We start from the raw sequence: 15,890 nt of genomic DNA on the forward strand, positions 1-15,890 counted from the left end.
GTGAACTCGGTTAATATTAGCTTTTGTATTTATAAGAAAAACGTGAAAATAAACCCAAAATTTAGGTTTATGCGTTCACGCGGCGGCCAAATGCACCTTCGTTGCGAAAACATAGTTAGAATGCGCCAGCGGTATACTTCCGTACTGAGAAAAAACGCCGTATGAAAATTTGAGAGTTGCCAAATTTCCTCCGATAAAATGCTCATTTTGGAAGAAATTTATGCATATTTCTCCTTGGAATTTTTAGATGTGTTGTATTAAAGCGCGAACAATATTGTCTGAAAATTTTGAAGAAAAATATTCTCAACTTCCACAGTAAATTTGTACTTTGTCAGAGGAAATTTGGCAACGCCTGAAGGTTCATACGGCGTTTTTCCTCAGCACGGCAGTATGGTAAACAATGGAAATTAGTCAATAATTAAAGGTTTACGATAATGCGTCGATATATGGTGCGGGGACCGTGTATCTTTTTGTCGGAAATTTTATTACATGAAAGAAATAAAATTCCTGGTTTAAAGTGGGTGAGCGCGAGGCGACCCCGATGGTGCAATTTACGTCGGAAGTGATTAATTGCCATGCCGCTACGAACTATGTCGTTTGCCGCCGTGGAAAAAACTGCAATAAAACTCCGCAATTAATAAAAGTGACTGCATTTCCACTTCGGAGCCTGAATTAAATGGGAAGAGGGGTGTGATGAAAAGTTTATATTTAAAATACAGTGGAAAATATTTTCGTTCCCCAACCACACGGCGCACTATTCACACCGCCAATTCGCTTGTATTCAAGTTCCTCTTGTATATTCCTGCAGATGAGCATAATCTGACCTCACAAAGTGAACTCAACAAGGGAAAACTAACTCCAGGACATGGACTAACTCCGCTACATACTCCCTATACCTTCTTTGTCCATCGCTTTGTCTATCAATTTCAATAATCAGCTCGCTGCTTGGACTAGTGTCTCGTCCTGCTAGGGTAGGCCTATTACACACGGAGCGAATAAAGAACTTGTATCTCGGCAAGTTGCTCTTTCAGAAAAAAATGTCCACTTTTTCTCCCTGGGAAGGAGCTAAGTTTGGCGTTTTCCGGACGATAGGACGTAACGGCATTCCAACTTGAAAAATTTCCATTCGTTAATTATATTTTCGTCGGAAAACATTCAGGATTGCAAAATCTCAACAATACTGTGATCCCAGGATTGCAAGCTTGCAGTGTGCATTGTTTGGAAAGGATGTGGACTAGGGAAGGTTCGACACCAAGCTGTATGCGATTTTTCAACGACTTATTGTTAAGCGCGCACCGTGGTCGTATATGCGCAATGCACGAAGTATTCTAGGGTCTTGTAAGGCGCTACTATGCGCGTTGCGCCGTTGTTGCGCGCGCTGTGCTATACGCGCAAAGCGTGAAGTATTCTAGGGTCTTGTAAGGCGCTACTATGCGTTACGCGCTAGTTACGCGCCGTGCGCGCCAGCTCCGCGCCGATCGCACCGTGTTTAAACGCGATTATTCAAACTTGAGGCGTCGCGTCGGCGATTTTCAACTTATGATTTTGAAGTTTTTGTACAGTTTGTTGGGATTATTGTCATTTCCAAAGATAGAACATTATCTAAAGCCCGACTAATTTTCTTCCCTTCATATTTGGTTCTATCTACTTTTCTAGATGTATTCATAATGTTAATTTTGCGGTGACAATTATTTCAATTTCGGGTCTCTTTAATTCGAAACTTTGATAGACTCCAATTCGCAATTCTTCATTCCCTCCATCCTGCCTGGTCACATCTAGGCCCGCCATGAGGGGGGGGGGGGGGGGGCATTGGCCTACTGGTTCTCTGGTACCGGGGCCCGTGCCGCCCGTAGCACGCTACTTCAAATTCACATGTAACTCTTGTCTCGTAAGGAAAAGTGAAAAATTTACCCTAAAGATTTCGCAAAATGTGAATAAATTTTCAAAAACACGCATGGGGCACTCTATTTATTTTAAAGATCTTTATTATATAAACCATTTCTTGTACGTAAATAAACCTCTCTCCTTAAAGGTAAAGATCATTTATTTACTTTATCTTTATTTTAACCTCATTGATGTTCATGATATTGCAAATTATTTTTTTGGTAGTAAGGGGGGAGGGGGCATTCATGGGGCCCGGACTTTACAACTGGTACCAGGGCCCGAGCTGGGATGTGACAAGTCTGGTCACATCCATTCCTTGCTTCCGAGACATCGAATCGAGGTACATAACTACGGATAATATTTGAGGTCATAAGCTATCTTCGGTTTGAATTACCGATTTTTACCTCTTCAAAAACTAAAAATTCCTTTCAAACCAAACGCGTGAACAGTGGGCTAATTTTCGAAGCTATCACCAATTCTTTAACACTGTTTTACTGGCCAAATGTGCTTGGTTTACGAGGGACCTAACTTTAACCTCAATTTTACGAGTTTCAATAGCGTGGCATTATGGCCGCACTCTGACTTTTGCCCAGTGTTTACAGTTTACACGATGATCGTTTGTTGATGGAAACGATTTTAGAGCTTAGACCTAGTTTCACCATTACCCATGAGGCCCGTTCCGCTCAACGTCAAGTGATACGCAACAAACAATGTCAGTTTTGAAAAAAAAAACTCGCGCCCAGAAAATAAAACTCTAAAAATGTGCGCACACAGCTCGGCGAGTTTTAAAAAGATCCGTGTAAAATCTAATATTAGATTTGAAATGGAATGAAAATAATCTGAGCGCATATGTGAAATAAAGAACGAACGAGAGAAGAAAGCACTCTCAGTCGTTTTTTAGGGGTCGGAGGGGAAGGAAGGAAGGGAGCTTCGATCTCAAATATTTAGTAATGTAAATGCAGGTTACAGGCTTTAGTTATTTTGCTCGTTTTGAGTGACCTGTGAGCCTATCGCTGGGAAAATGGGATTTTTCCCGAATTAAAGGCAACAAGAGAGTATTTTGGAGTGAATATTTACCATTTAACATTTTTTTAATTAAACCAACATTTTGAGAATGTTTTCCCAAAAATCCCCATTCCATTACGCCAAGTGCAACAAGGTCATTGTTTAATTTGGTTACCTCTTGCGATGAACAGTTTGTCAGATTTCAACTCAACTAGCTCAGCGTACGGGAAAAAAAAGAACCTTCGGTATGGTTCGTTGCGGTTTCCGGGTTAACAACTTTAACAGGATTATCTCTAACACTAATTTTTTGAAAAGTTTTACCAGGTTTTTGAAAACCCATGACACGCAATTATCTGATCGTCATAACTTAATCAATTTGATCTATGGTTTTCCAAAAATCAATCTCATTTTAACTGTCATTCTATTCTACATGCGAACGTACATAGAGCCTCGATTTGCGTCATATATGGTCCCTTGAATCATTGACAAACAATTTTCAATGATCCACGATAGATGGCAATCAATACAGATACGTCAAGAGAGTTATACTTTCCGTTAAATGCTTTTATCAATCTGTGGTTAAGCCACAAAAAAAAAAAAAAAAAAAAAAAAATTACCGTAATCCTGCATTAGTCCCAAAAAAAAGGTTGCAGGGAAGTTACCAAGCTCCACCATTAGTTACACACGAAGGAGTGGCGAGAGGGGGGGAGGAGGATCGAGTAAAATACAGTGAAGTTCTGTAGGAAAAGGTAAGAAAGTCAATTTACGAGAAACTCGGACTTTTGTGAATAGCTTTATACACACGAGGGTAAAAATATCCAGTTGAAATAGTTCAGGAAAATGATACTTGGGGACACGACCATTGTGAGATTTCAAAGTCCACGGGATTCACCGAAGCTGCTAACTTTTTTCTCCCTCAATTACCCCGGTGAACACGTTTTCGAGCCGCTGAAGCAGTTAAGCCACTTTTTTAACTTTTCTTCGGAGGGTGGGAGCATTTGCGGGCGCAACGCCAGAAGTTACAGTGGCTCTGTGGATGAAATTCAGGCTGATGAAAAAATTTAGAAATAAACGGTGTCCTATGCATCATGCATGTAGCCAAATTGAAGTGCAATGCTATTCAGACGTGGTTAGGAATCGAGGCGTATCTGTATACTTGATTATCATATTCTATTAAGTACTTATATCACACGCCGTTGGCAAAATTGCTCTTGCCTAGTCCCCGAAATGGCCGATGTTCTTGGCCACAATGTGAGCGGGGCGGCTATTCCGCAAACTAGCCGGTCGAACGTCTGAAAATTACCCCAAAAGGCCGGTTGTAAATTTTAAATGTAACGACTTCAAGCGTATTATTTGCGAGATTTTGAACAAAACTTAAAAGTATCAAAACAATTCACATGTTACGTTACTTAATTTTAAGATTTGCTTTTTACTTTTATTTATTTTTCTCGAGAGTTATATACAAATTGACGAGTTTTTTTTTTGCTTTTATTTTCAGTGTCTTGGGTGTGCGTGTTGCGTATTCAAAAATTGGAGGCGCTTCCCTTTACTAACACTAGACTGAATTGACTGTAGCGCCTTGATGCAACAATTCGTGTTTCACGGATGTGCGTGTTGCATGTTCAAAATTGAAGGCACTTTCGCTTTTCTCACTTTTCTAGAGATGAACGGGACTCGTCAGTTGCAGCAATCTAATGACAGAGTATCTATGTATAAAGGGGGAGTTTTACCAGTTTTTGTCACAAAACCAGAGTATTTAAAACCAACAACTGAATTGGTCATTCTTAAAATGACTTATGCGCCAAAAATTAAAACACGAGAAAAACATGAGACACTGTAATAATAAACCCGCTTTAAATCGTATGTAATAAGGTGATAAAATATTTCATCGCTTTGATACTTCAAAGCTCTGGAATTTAGAACAGATCTATTTAAATGTTTTTTGCTGTTTTTCTCGTATTATAATTTCCGACACTTTAATCTTTTTTTAGAGTGACCTATTCAAATCGGTGTTGAGCGTGTTTTGCGTAAAATTTTGAGAAATTGGCTTATCTTGGGATGCATAAATCTCTGTCTGGTGTAGTGGTTCGTTTTTTTTTTTTTTTATTTTTTAGAAAAACACAAAAAACTTGTTTGAGAAAACTGCCTCACTGCGTAAAATTTTAAAACCTTCGTTTCGGGACCTTCGATCCATACTCAGCCGTGACTCAAGTCTCGGAGTCAAGACTCGTAAGTGACACTCGACAAGTGAGTCGGTTTTCTTAAAAAAATTTGTGGTGTTTTTAAAAAATTCGAGACTTGCGTAGCCCCCTAACGATGTTCGTAGTAGTGGTTCGTTCTTTGCGACTGAAGCAAAGAAAGCCTTTTCCAATTTGTGCTCCTAAAAATAGAAGCATTGTAACACTACTACCTTCTTCCTTCCTATTGTTCTTGGACGCAGACTGCTAACTATGGATTATGTATACTTAGTATCAATTTGCCTGTTCCCAGCAATGCTGCCGTGCTAAGGAAGATTGTCGTAAAAAAATTTAAGCATTGCCAAATTTCTACTGATGTAACACGAATTTCTTAGGTAGCTATAGTGCATTATTTTCCATGAATTTCTCATGTAATTTTACTCACAACCTACTTATTCAAAAGATTCTGTAATTTGAGGGGAAAAATTCATACTTAAACCTAAAAAAAATAAACAAATTTCAGAGAGAAATTTGACAACATTCGAATGATCGTGCGGGTTTTTTCCTTACCACCGGCAAAGCTCTCCATTTAAACGGTGAATCATCGCGCCCTCAATTGCGCCCTTGTCGGAAGGGACCGAGCTAGAGGATGGAAACGAAAGGGTGTCGTTATCGTAAATCGTAATTAAAATCCCTTTGAATCCACCGCTCATTAAGTGCCTATTAAAATTCAGAGTCCAGCCAGGTTTAGGAGCATCTCTAGTAAAATGAAGTAAACGTGTTGGCAACGTTTGCCCATCGCATGGTTGTCAAGTATTCAACAACGTAATCTCCGTTTACTGGAGCCTAGTCCCTCTCTTGGTCCTGAAGTTTTTAGGGCTGAACAACCCTACGAGTTCAACCTTCATGTTATGAACTTGACTTCAACTCGTATGAGAAAATATGATTTCAAGTCGTCACCATGAAGATTTTTCGACGGCTCAATGATCAAAAATCCAAGTATTTATCGTCATACCGCAAGATTAAGTTTTATGGCCGTCTACAATGATTTGAGAGTTATATACACTATACACATAGGAGCTAGAATTTGTGAGGAATCGTAGAATTTCCAGACACCACCGTGTAAATCCGTGGTTCTCAATCATCACAGCAAAATTCTGCAAAAACACTGGATTGACCCATTCCTTGGGCTATCCATTTTTATGGTACTATTCCATGGTGTCCGCACACGGTGACAATTTTCGCTCGTCGAGCGATGCACGAGTGCACGGCAACGGCCTGCGGCGCTGTAACGGTATATCATTTCAACTTCTTAAATTTACGAACTTTTCAGGCTTAGGCAGCTCAATTGAAACTGAAAGCCTGGCGTTGGGTACAGATTGACCCTTTCTCTCCGCAAATACATATCAAGCACCCTTTGACCTTCCCATTCTCCTATTTTGAGGTCCTCCATGAGCTCCCTTAATCAGAGTCCCTTTAGACAGAGAGTCAAGACGATGTAAATCCATTTCTGATCGGTTCCCGTATTTTAGGCCTCCACAGTGTCACAAACGGGAATGAAGATTACATTTTCACTGATCGCAAAGATTATAATGTAGAATGGACCGGGGAATAACGGGTTCGACAAGGAACAAACGGAATGAGAGAAGGAACGGAGACAGGAATTTGAGAATGAGCCGATCAAAGATTACGAAAAACTGCCGATTTGCGTAATCTTCATTCCCGCTTGTGACTCCATGAGAGGGGGTTGTCCTGACTCTCGGTATAAAAGGACTCTACCCTTAATCAGAGTGTAAACCAATTGGAACCAAATGGTTTGAAAAACGAGTATATGATTACGACCTCAAGCGAATTATTAAATTGAAATCTGGCAACGGCGCGCTGCAATGATAGCTGGATGCGTGGTTTCATGGGTGTCATCGGCCGCACCGTTGCTGGACTTGCTGGGGCTGATTTTATGTCTGGCGGTGCGCGGCGCGGGGCGGCGGCGGGACGCGATCGGACCAGGCGCGCAGGTAAGGCGGTGGTAGTGGTCGCCGCTATTGCTATTATAACTGTCTAATTTTTGTCACCGGGCAGACGATGTTAATTACCTGTCGTCACTTCCGCCATTTTTCCCACCGACTTCCTCCGGGCGACGGCACCGTTGCCAACTGCGTCGGCCGCGGCTCTTGAACCCTCCTCGCGGCTGAGTGGGAGCATTGTCACCGCTGACGTCCGAGCCCCGCTCGTTTCCGCTGCAATTCCGTCCCGAATTGTCCCGATGGCGCTTCCACTCCTTGTCCGCTCGAATTTTATGCTTCTTCAAATAGATCGCTGCGCAGTGTTCACTCGAAATATGTGTCGCAGGCGAATAGTGAAATTAGGCACTTAAAAAAACGCCTTTCGTCAAATTTTGCAGATTTACGAAGTTTTCTATGTTTTGACGTAGTGGCCGGGTTACACGATCAAATTCCCATCAAATTCCGATCAAAATGATGACCAAGATGGCGGTCGATAGTTATCTAGATTGATGAGTAAAATTAATTAAAAAAGCGTGTTGATTGAAATAAGCACGAAATAAGCACGGTTGTGTGGAAATCAGATGAAGGATGAGCCCCACAGCTCCATCATCTACCGTCAAATTTTTGCAGACCGCAGAAATTTGATGGTAGATGGTGCGCACCAGTCACCATTTGATCGGAAATTGATGGAAATTTTAAGCGTGTAACCAGCGCATAGAGCTCTCAATTCTCAAAATTGAGAATACCCGTGGAATTTATCCATTCAATTGGCTTTTGAGAAATTTTAGAATTTGAAATTGAATATATTTCGTTATTCCCGAGACATTGCAAATTTCGAGATAAATGCTCAATCAAGGTCTGAAAATCACTGAAACAGCTTTAAAATGGTCCAAAATTCTCCTGAGCATTCTTTCCCACATTTTCAAAGGCTTTAATCGTTGAAATTGAGCAACTGATTCGTCTTTTCAATCTAGTAAAGAATATTTGCCTATTAGCCTAGGCATTTCACAAAATGTCTGATTCGACTATTGACGCCCACACTCCCACAGGGTAAGAGACAATACCACTGAAGGGAAAAATTTGGTTATGTGAACCGAACGTTCAGTGTTCCATATAATCCCACCTATTCGATTTGTCAGACCGAGCTTTCTGTTCTCGTAACCGAACTTCGGCGGTAAAGTAACCTGACAAACGAAGTCCGGTCAAAAAGGAACCAGAACGATTACAGTGTTTTCAAAATCGTGCGACTTCTTATTTTCCTTCAAAAGTACTCAAATTATGTACAGTATTAAAATTTACACAACTATTTTCCTCTAAAATTGACAATTTTTGGTGGGAAGGAAAAACCATTCGCTATTCTGGGAGATTTTTTCGATAATTATGAAGAAGCAACCTTTGCACAACATTGTGATCACGCTGGTTCCGTTTTGCTAAATGCTATCCAAGTAGGAGTGGACCTTCCAAAACGCCGCTACCGAGAAATGCGCTTTTCGCAGCCAACGCCGTAATTTTGGGGGAAAGCTGTGTTTCATCGATGGAAATTCGGCAACGTTCCGCGGTTCATACGGCGTTTTCTGCCAGGATTGGCAACGGAAATCCTGGCTGGTTACGAAGTAATAACAACCCTTTTTCGGCAACGACGCGACACGACGCAACGTCAACCCCGATCGAAGATCCCATGCGACATTCTTTTGATAATGAGATCAAGACAAGACCCGCCCCTCCCCACCCCGCACCCCGGGGGGACAGATGCGTCGCGCCCTGCGCCCGGCCCTGGTCCGCGTAACGACGGAGGAACCCAATAAAATCTTAGTTTTATCGCTTTCCCCCGACAATAAATTCCGGGCAGCCGCGATCGCTTCCCCTTGCTTTTTTTCCTATTTTATTTTATTAAAAAATATAAATTGTGCAATGTAGAGTAGGTACGTCTACGCGTCCCATTGTCTCTCGGCCATGTTTGCTCAGGAGATAAATTGTCAAGATCCGAGCCACGCCACAAAAGGGCGTAACTCCCCTTCGAGGTGAGCCCCATCGTCCGCCTAACTGCATGCACTCTAGGGCTCACGCCACGGTGGAGTTTCGTCATCGGAGCCGCGATTTGCGCGAGGGGAGGCGAGGGGCCGGCCCCGGCCCGTCGAATTAAAATTCAATCCCCGAGGTTATAATTTAATATTTTGTCTTATTTTCCACATTGTTTTCTCAAATACTACGTGTTCTTCCTCTAAATTATCGGCCGAGCATGTGTTTCCGTCGTTTACAGGACGCATCGATCCTCGTAAATTAGGGATCTAGGAGTCGAATACGTAACGTACACAAACACCGGTGGTGTCAGCCTGTGCTCTATTTTGTTTTTCTAGCAACGTCCTTTATTCCATTCAGAGCTGCGAGACTTTCAACGAGCAATCGACATATTTAGCGAAAAGTAAATGGTTCATAAAATGAGTAACGCTGAGTTTCGGACTTTTCAACCCCCTTTCCTCCTCTCGCCGCTTTTGTGACGTAAAGTCCCTTTAATCAGCAACATATGGTGATTTCTGCCGTGCTAAGGGAGAACGTCGGAATCCATCAAGATTTTCCCGCGTTTTTTGGAACTTAACACTTTATAAAATAAAAATTGTTTTACCCATGTACTTCAAATTTTCAGCTCAAATGCTTGATAGTATTTGCGAAAGAATTCTATGAAAACCTTGTCCTAAGGTACACAAGTTTTTGGCTATGATACATTTTTTCCAAAAAATTTGAAATGGCGCGTTTTTGCGTTGCACGGCAAAGCGCCCTAATAATCCTACGCGTGACTTACAACAAATCCTGGAAAGATTTCATAGAAGAGTTTTCAGTGAAAGGTTGTTGGAAGGAGTTCAGCATACTGCCCTGCCGAAGGAGAATACAGCATTCTATTTAAATTTGATTCTTACTCTACCCGGTCAAAAGAACAATATCATACAAAAAATATAACACAAATTAAAATAAAAGCTAGTGGAAAGTGAGGATGAGTATGGACCGGTCCATAAGACACCATGTAATCGGGCCGAGATAAAAGTCGATTTTCTTTGAACGTCTGTTGCAGGGTTGCACGAGGGAAATGCAAAATATGAAATATTGAACATTTGCGTGAAATACCTCATGAAATTTCACTAAGTTATAAAAAATATGAAACACGTTTTCAGGGGCTGGGTATGCAACATGCACTAAAAAAACCAAAGAGCAAATCAGTCGCCTTTCATTTAATATTGCATTTAATTTTGAAAAATATTTTTCATTTTCTGCTGAACTGTCATGAAATATTTCACCTAAAATTTCAAGATTTTATTTTTCATAAAAAAATTGCAACCCTGCGACTGTTCTTCATCAAAACTGTGCTCTTCCTAAGCGGGGCAACTTTCGGCTCCTTTCATGAATTGCACGCACGGTTTGGCGCCAGGGGGTAGGAGATCTTTGTGAGAGTGCCGGTTCGCTTCGAATGGCACTAAAGTATTTAACTTACGAGCCTTTGGCGCTTGGGAGTTGGGACAGCTCCTCGCCGTCGCCATGCTACCGGTGGCGGACGACTCTTTTCAATTTGTCCGCTGGATTCTCGTGTTTTTGTTTTGAATGGAGCTTAATGTTGTATGAACTTGTTCGGCATGGGCGGAATAAATAATAATCAGTAAAATATCGGGTCCGTGTTCACCGGGGTCACCGAGGCGCGGTGCATCAATGGGGCCCCGCCTGACCCCGTGTAAAATCTCACGCGCACGTTCGACAGAGAAGATTCCGTTTGGATCTTATCCACTCCTTCATTTAATCTCACTGAGAAAAAAGTGCTTGGCTCAACCATGATGATCCTTAAATTTCCCACCAACAGTTTTTGTTTCTTGACTCAAGCTGAATTTCTTTTGAAACGAGGGTCAAATTCTTGGGTTCAGAAAAAAAGTAACATCATTCTTGTTCAAGAAAAAATATTTTTTGGTGGTCCAAGAATCATCATATTTGAGCCAAGCACATTTGAGGGGCTTGCGGGACAAGGCGCAAGTGTAGTTTTCGAGAAAATTGAGATATTAGTGATTTCACGTTAAACTAGTCTTATTGCATATTCTGTGACAATTCGATTCCAATTTCCAATTTTTAAGCATCAAAAAGTCAGTTTGAAGTTTCTTTCCGCCATAAGGATCCATTAATTATTTATAGATGTATTATAGATTTCAGACAGAAAAGACAACAAAAACTAACAATACATTTCTAACACGACTGTTTTCTCATACACTTGATAAACGCCTAACGATGGAGATGGGCCGCGACAAATATGAAAGTTTCAAAAAAGTTATGTTTGGACAATTTGAAAGGCGTTGCTCTACATGAAAGTAGTCTTGGATTATTGTTTTTAATTTTCTGAGACTATGTATTATATTTCTGAGTCACCGTTTTATGGATATGTATTATATGAGCTGTTTAAGGAAGGAGTGGATGTACAGCCCCATTATAGGTGACCATGGATTACAAAAACTAATGTCAACAAGAGATGATATCAGGGACAGAAAGGAATAATGTGGGGAATCGGAGGTAGATCCTTCCCAACTGAAGCAGCAACTGAAGCAGGTGTTTTTCCTCTGGCCTAGAGATTATAGGTTTAGTCATCTGAGGAATGATATCCCGGCTGAAATGTATTCCAACAGTTGGTGGGCCGGGAGAGGCGCGTGATTTCGAAGATTTTTTTTCACGGTCCGTTTTTCTGGCGGTTCGTTTCGGCCGCGAAACGGGTGGTCACCGTGGCTCCGGGAACGCACACGCGTCAAACAAAAACAATGGACCTTCCAAGAAATCCCGCGGCCCATAGGCAGTGAAAAATCAATTCCTGTAAACCTACATAAACACATATGAATTTTCACTTTCCGTCTCTGGCGAAGACCCGTGCTGACGCGCGAAAAGAGAACACTGTTGAAAATCGATACTTCCTCCCGATGAAATCGTTATTTTTCACAAAGTTTTGAATATTTTTTCTCGATATTTATAGAAACGTTAAATTGAAGTGAAGCGAGTGAGATTCTCTGAAACATTCGGGGAAAAATCTCACAAGTCTTCCTAGAAATCTACATTTTTTTTAGAGATAAGTAACAGCTCATACGGCGGTTTTCCTAGAGTACCTTTATAGACAGAGTATGGCCATTCGTATCTTTTTACTACAGGAAAACTGTTCCGCTTTTTGATTGGTCAACGAGATTTTAGGCTTCATGATGCTCTTAGGGCCGTAAATAAACAAACAAGATGGCGACTCACCGTAACATCGATAAGAAGCTAAATTTGACAAAAATTTCAATTATACGGCAGTAACAATTTAAACTAGCATATCTACGAATAACACACGAAAAAAACACGAAAACATTGTTAAATCGCCGGCCTTTCACCTTTATCACAGGAGGATGTAAGATGTGCATAACCTCAATCTTGCTTGCTGATAACAGCCATCTTCTTTGTTTATTTACGGCCCTAAGAGCATCGTGTCAGCCTATTCGCTCGCGACCAATGGAAAATCGGAACAGAAATGGCCATACTCTGTCTATAAAGGTACTCTAGGTTTTCCTTGCGGGAGCAGCGCTGGAAAAATTCGCGGTAACGTCGACAACAGTGTCAGGCCGGGCCGGGCCGGGGAGCCCGTACTGATTTGTAGATCACCTTGAATTCAAATCTCAAGTTACTGGATTATCGGGGGGAGCGTCCACCCCCCTCCCGACCCCCGACCCCCACCCCCCTATCCCCCGGGGGGACAATGCGGTCACTCGTGCTGATCCCTCGGCCGATCTGCGCGGGCCGGCTCGTGGCGCTGCTGGCGGTCATAAGGCGCCGATTTCGAGGGCCGGGCCCCGAAAGAAGGCCCAAGGTTCGGAGTACCCGAGATCCCCCTCCCCCCCCCCACCACCACCACACCCCACTCTGGATTTTCCCACCTCCCCGCGCCGAGTTCCTTGTGGTTGCCGGATCGAGTTGATCTGGTGAACGTCATTCAGATTTTAAATGTAACCCCCCCCCCCCCTCCCCACAAAATTGACTAGAGCTTTATGAACTGTAAAATGAATTTAGCTGTTCGATTGCAAGATCCCCCATTAACATTTGAAAATTACAACAGCTATATATTGGTAAAACGCACTTTATGAATTGCAAGCTACACTGGAAAAAAATCTCTTGGATCCGGAGTCCAGACTCTGAAACATCGACGAGAAAAAATACTCGTGATTCGAGCGGATTTTTGCTAAAATCGAGAGCCAACCCTTCAAATTTAATCTAATTAACCCAGTGGCGTGGCGTGCTTTGCGATATATCGATTGTTATGCCATTTAAACCTATGGAAAAGGATCGATAAACAGGGTGTTCGCAGCGAACACCTTAATAATCGATTCTTTAACGTAGGTTTTAATGACATAACAATCGATACATCGCAATTCACGCCACGCCACTGAATTAACCTTCTAAATTTAATTTCTTTTTGATTGAAGTCAAAATCCGATTGAATCGAGCGTACTTTTTCTTGGCAAATTTTCCAAGAGTCTATAATATATGTATAGACTCAGGATCCAGGAGACTTTTGCTGCCGTGCTAGGGAAGCGCGCCGTATAAACATTTGAGAGTTGCCAGATTTCTCTTGATGAAACAGGTTTTTTTGACGACATTCATACAAACTTTTCCTTGGAATTTTCAGCTGTTATAGATTGAATCGCGTACAAAATTGTCTTAAAATTATGGAAAGAAATGTTCACGATTTTCCCAGTAAATTTGGGTTTTAATCGAAGGAAACTTGGCAACGACGAAAGTCTCGTACGGCGTTCTTCCTTAGCTCGGCAGTTTTCTCCAGTGTAGTCCTAATTTCAGACTTAATGGCAAATTTTAGTTTTGTTCAAGATATTCAGTTTCAAACCGCAAAATAGATTTTTCTAGGCTTGAAAATCGGCAACCTAGAGCGAAAAGCGCTCCTCAGCTTGGCAGAAATCTTGCCCGGTTTTCTGCCCAAACGGGTGGACCTCTTCAGAGGCACGAGTCCACGCTCTAGCACATGTTCGATTTTTGGCAATACTTTTTGACAGAAGGCAAGCGGGAAATGGTGAAGCGAACCATAAGGAGACGCTCTACGCGGATCGGCCCGAAATTTATACTTCCGATTCGGAGTACTATAGTGTAATTGAGGAAAGTTACCTAGAGCAGCTCCAAATCGGTTTCGCTTTGATAGACGCTTTTTGCATTCCGAACGAAGTATTAAGAGAAAATTCTGTGCAATGTTTCGCATTAGATCAATCTCCGTTTGAATTTCAGCTTCAGCTGACAGTCTCGTGCCTATGACTCCCAACTTGTTTCAAATGAAAGACACTTTAGGGATCGGAAGAGGAGGAAGCAAACCGGGAAGATGAGGAGAGAGCGAAAGGATAGGAGGAACAAAAAGAGAGAGGTGCAGGGTTCAAACATATTTCCTTCAGGAGGGTTTGAAGAATGTGTTGCAAAAATGTTTGACCTTTGAATTATAATACTGGCCCTCAATTAATTGCCCTCGTTTCAGATTTTTTGGAATATCTCAAGGGGATCGCGCAGCATAAGGCTATCGTTGCCATCGAAAGCTCCTCCTCTCAAAATTTTTGAGGTTCCACCGAGACTCGAACTCGGATCGCTGGATTCAAAGTCCAGAGTGCTCACCATTACACCATGGAACCCGTCATGCTGATTAACAATGAACGAAGTGAATTTTCTGATCGCAGAAAATTGCAAGATCAGTCTGTTAATGCATCTGAGGTGATAAGACGAATGATGCTTATGTTTAATTTGATTACGTGGGTATTGTGCCGAGATTTTCATCTCATGATCTGTTTCACATTATTAAAAGTTTACAAAAAATCCATTCTCACGTTCCTCGTACCACTTATGATTAAAGGGGCAACTTATTCTGCCGAATTATAGTATTTTCCGATCTTCCTTCGATAAAACTTTCACTCAATTCGTTATCGGTAGACAAATTAACACTCAGATTAAAACTTGATCGTATCAACTGCATTCTCAGAAAGTGGCCCGGCTGTTCCTTCCTGCAAGGAAACCATCGAAATAAAAGGGACGTCATCAAAATTTGATATTTAAAATTATTCACAGAGGGTGCGATGAACCTACTTCACTTTTCACAGACATTAAACTTTGACAGTCTCAATCTCAGACAGACGTTAGAAATCAAATAACAATAATTTTGATCAGCTTCGCCACCGTCTGCTACGGAGATTACGCTATTGTAATTAAATACTTCACATTCATAGTCTTTAAACATACCGTAAACCCTTTTATAATTCACCTTTAAGCTCCTTATCGAACAGATCTTTGTCTCCTTTCCCTTTCATAGCACCCTTTTCGCCGCTCCTCTCCGTTGCAACCCCCTTCCCGACCGCTCGCTCAATTTTCGCTTGCATTTTACGTGTCTTTGTATTCATATTTCATATCTCTGGTAGTGACGTTTATGAACCGGAAGGCTCCCTCGGTAGTTTTGTTCCGATGAAGATCGGCTCGATTAAATATGCAAAATCGTTGCATAGGCATAGTATGAAAATAGCAAGAATACTGAGTTGGAAAAACGTCGTTTAAACATTCGAATATTGTCAGATCCTCCCAGTATAATAACCTTTTTTCAGGAAATTTATGACAATTTTCTCACAATTTTCAGATTTTTCGGATTAATTGGCTCAGAAAATTTTCGAAAAATCTGAAGAAGAAAATTCAAAAGCTTCTGTGAAAAGTTGTATCTTATCAAAGGAAATTTGGCAACTCTTGAAGACTTATACGTTCTTTGCAGCAAGGCGGTGAGCAACTTCCGCGGGCCCTGAAA

General features: G+C 41.5%; 1 non-coding gene across 1 annotated transcript; it reads right to left on the reverse strand.

Annotated features, from left to right (window-relative positions):
- Positions 1–14,667: 14,667 nt before the first annotated feature.
- On the reverse strand, positions 14,668–14,739 carry TRNAQ-UUG (transfer RNA glutamine (anticodon UUG)). The gene has a single exon. It is a non-coding gene; the product is annotated as a tRNA-Gln (tRNA).
- Between the last annotated feature and the right edge of the window lie 1,151 nt (positions 14,740–15,890).

This window comes from Bemisia tabaci, chromosome 1, assembly GCF_918797505.1.
Source record: "Bemisia tabaci chromosome 1, PGI_BMITA_v3".
NCBI lineage: Eukaryota > Metazoa > Arthropoda > Insecta > Hemiptera > Aleyrodidae > Bemisia > Bemisia tabaci.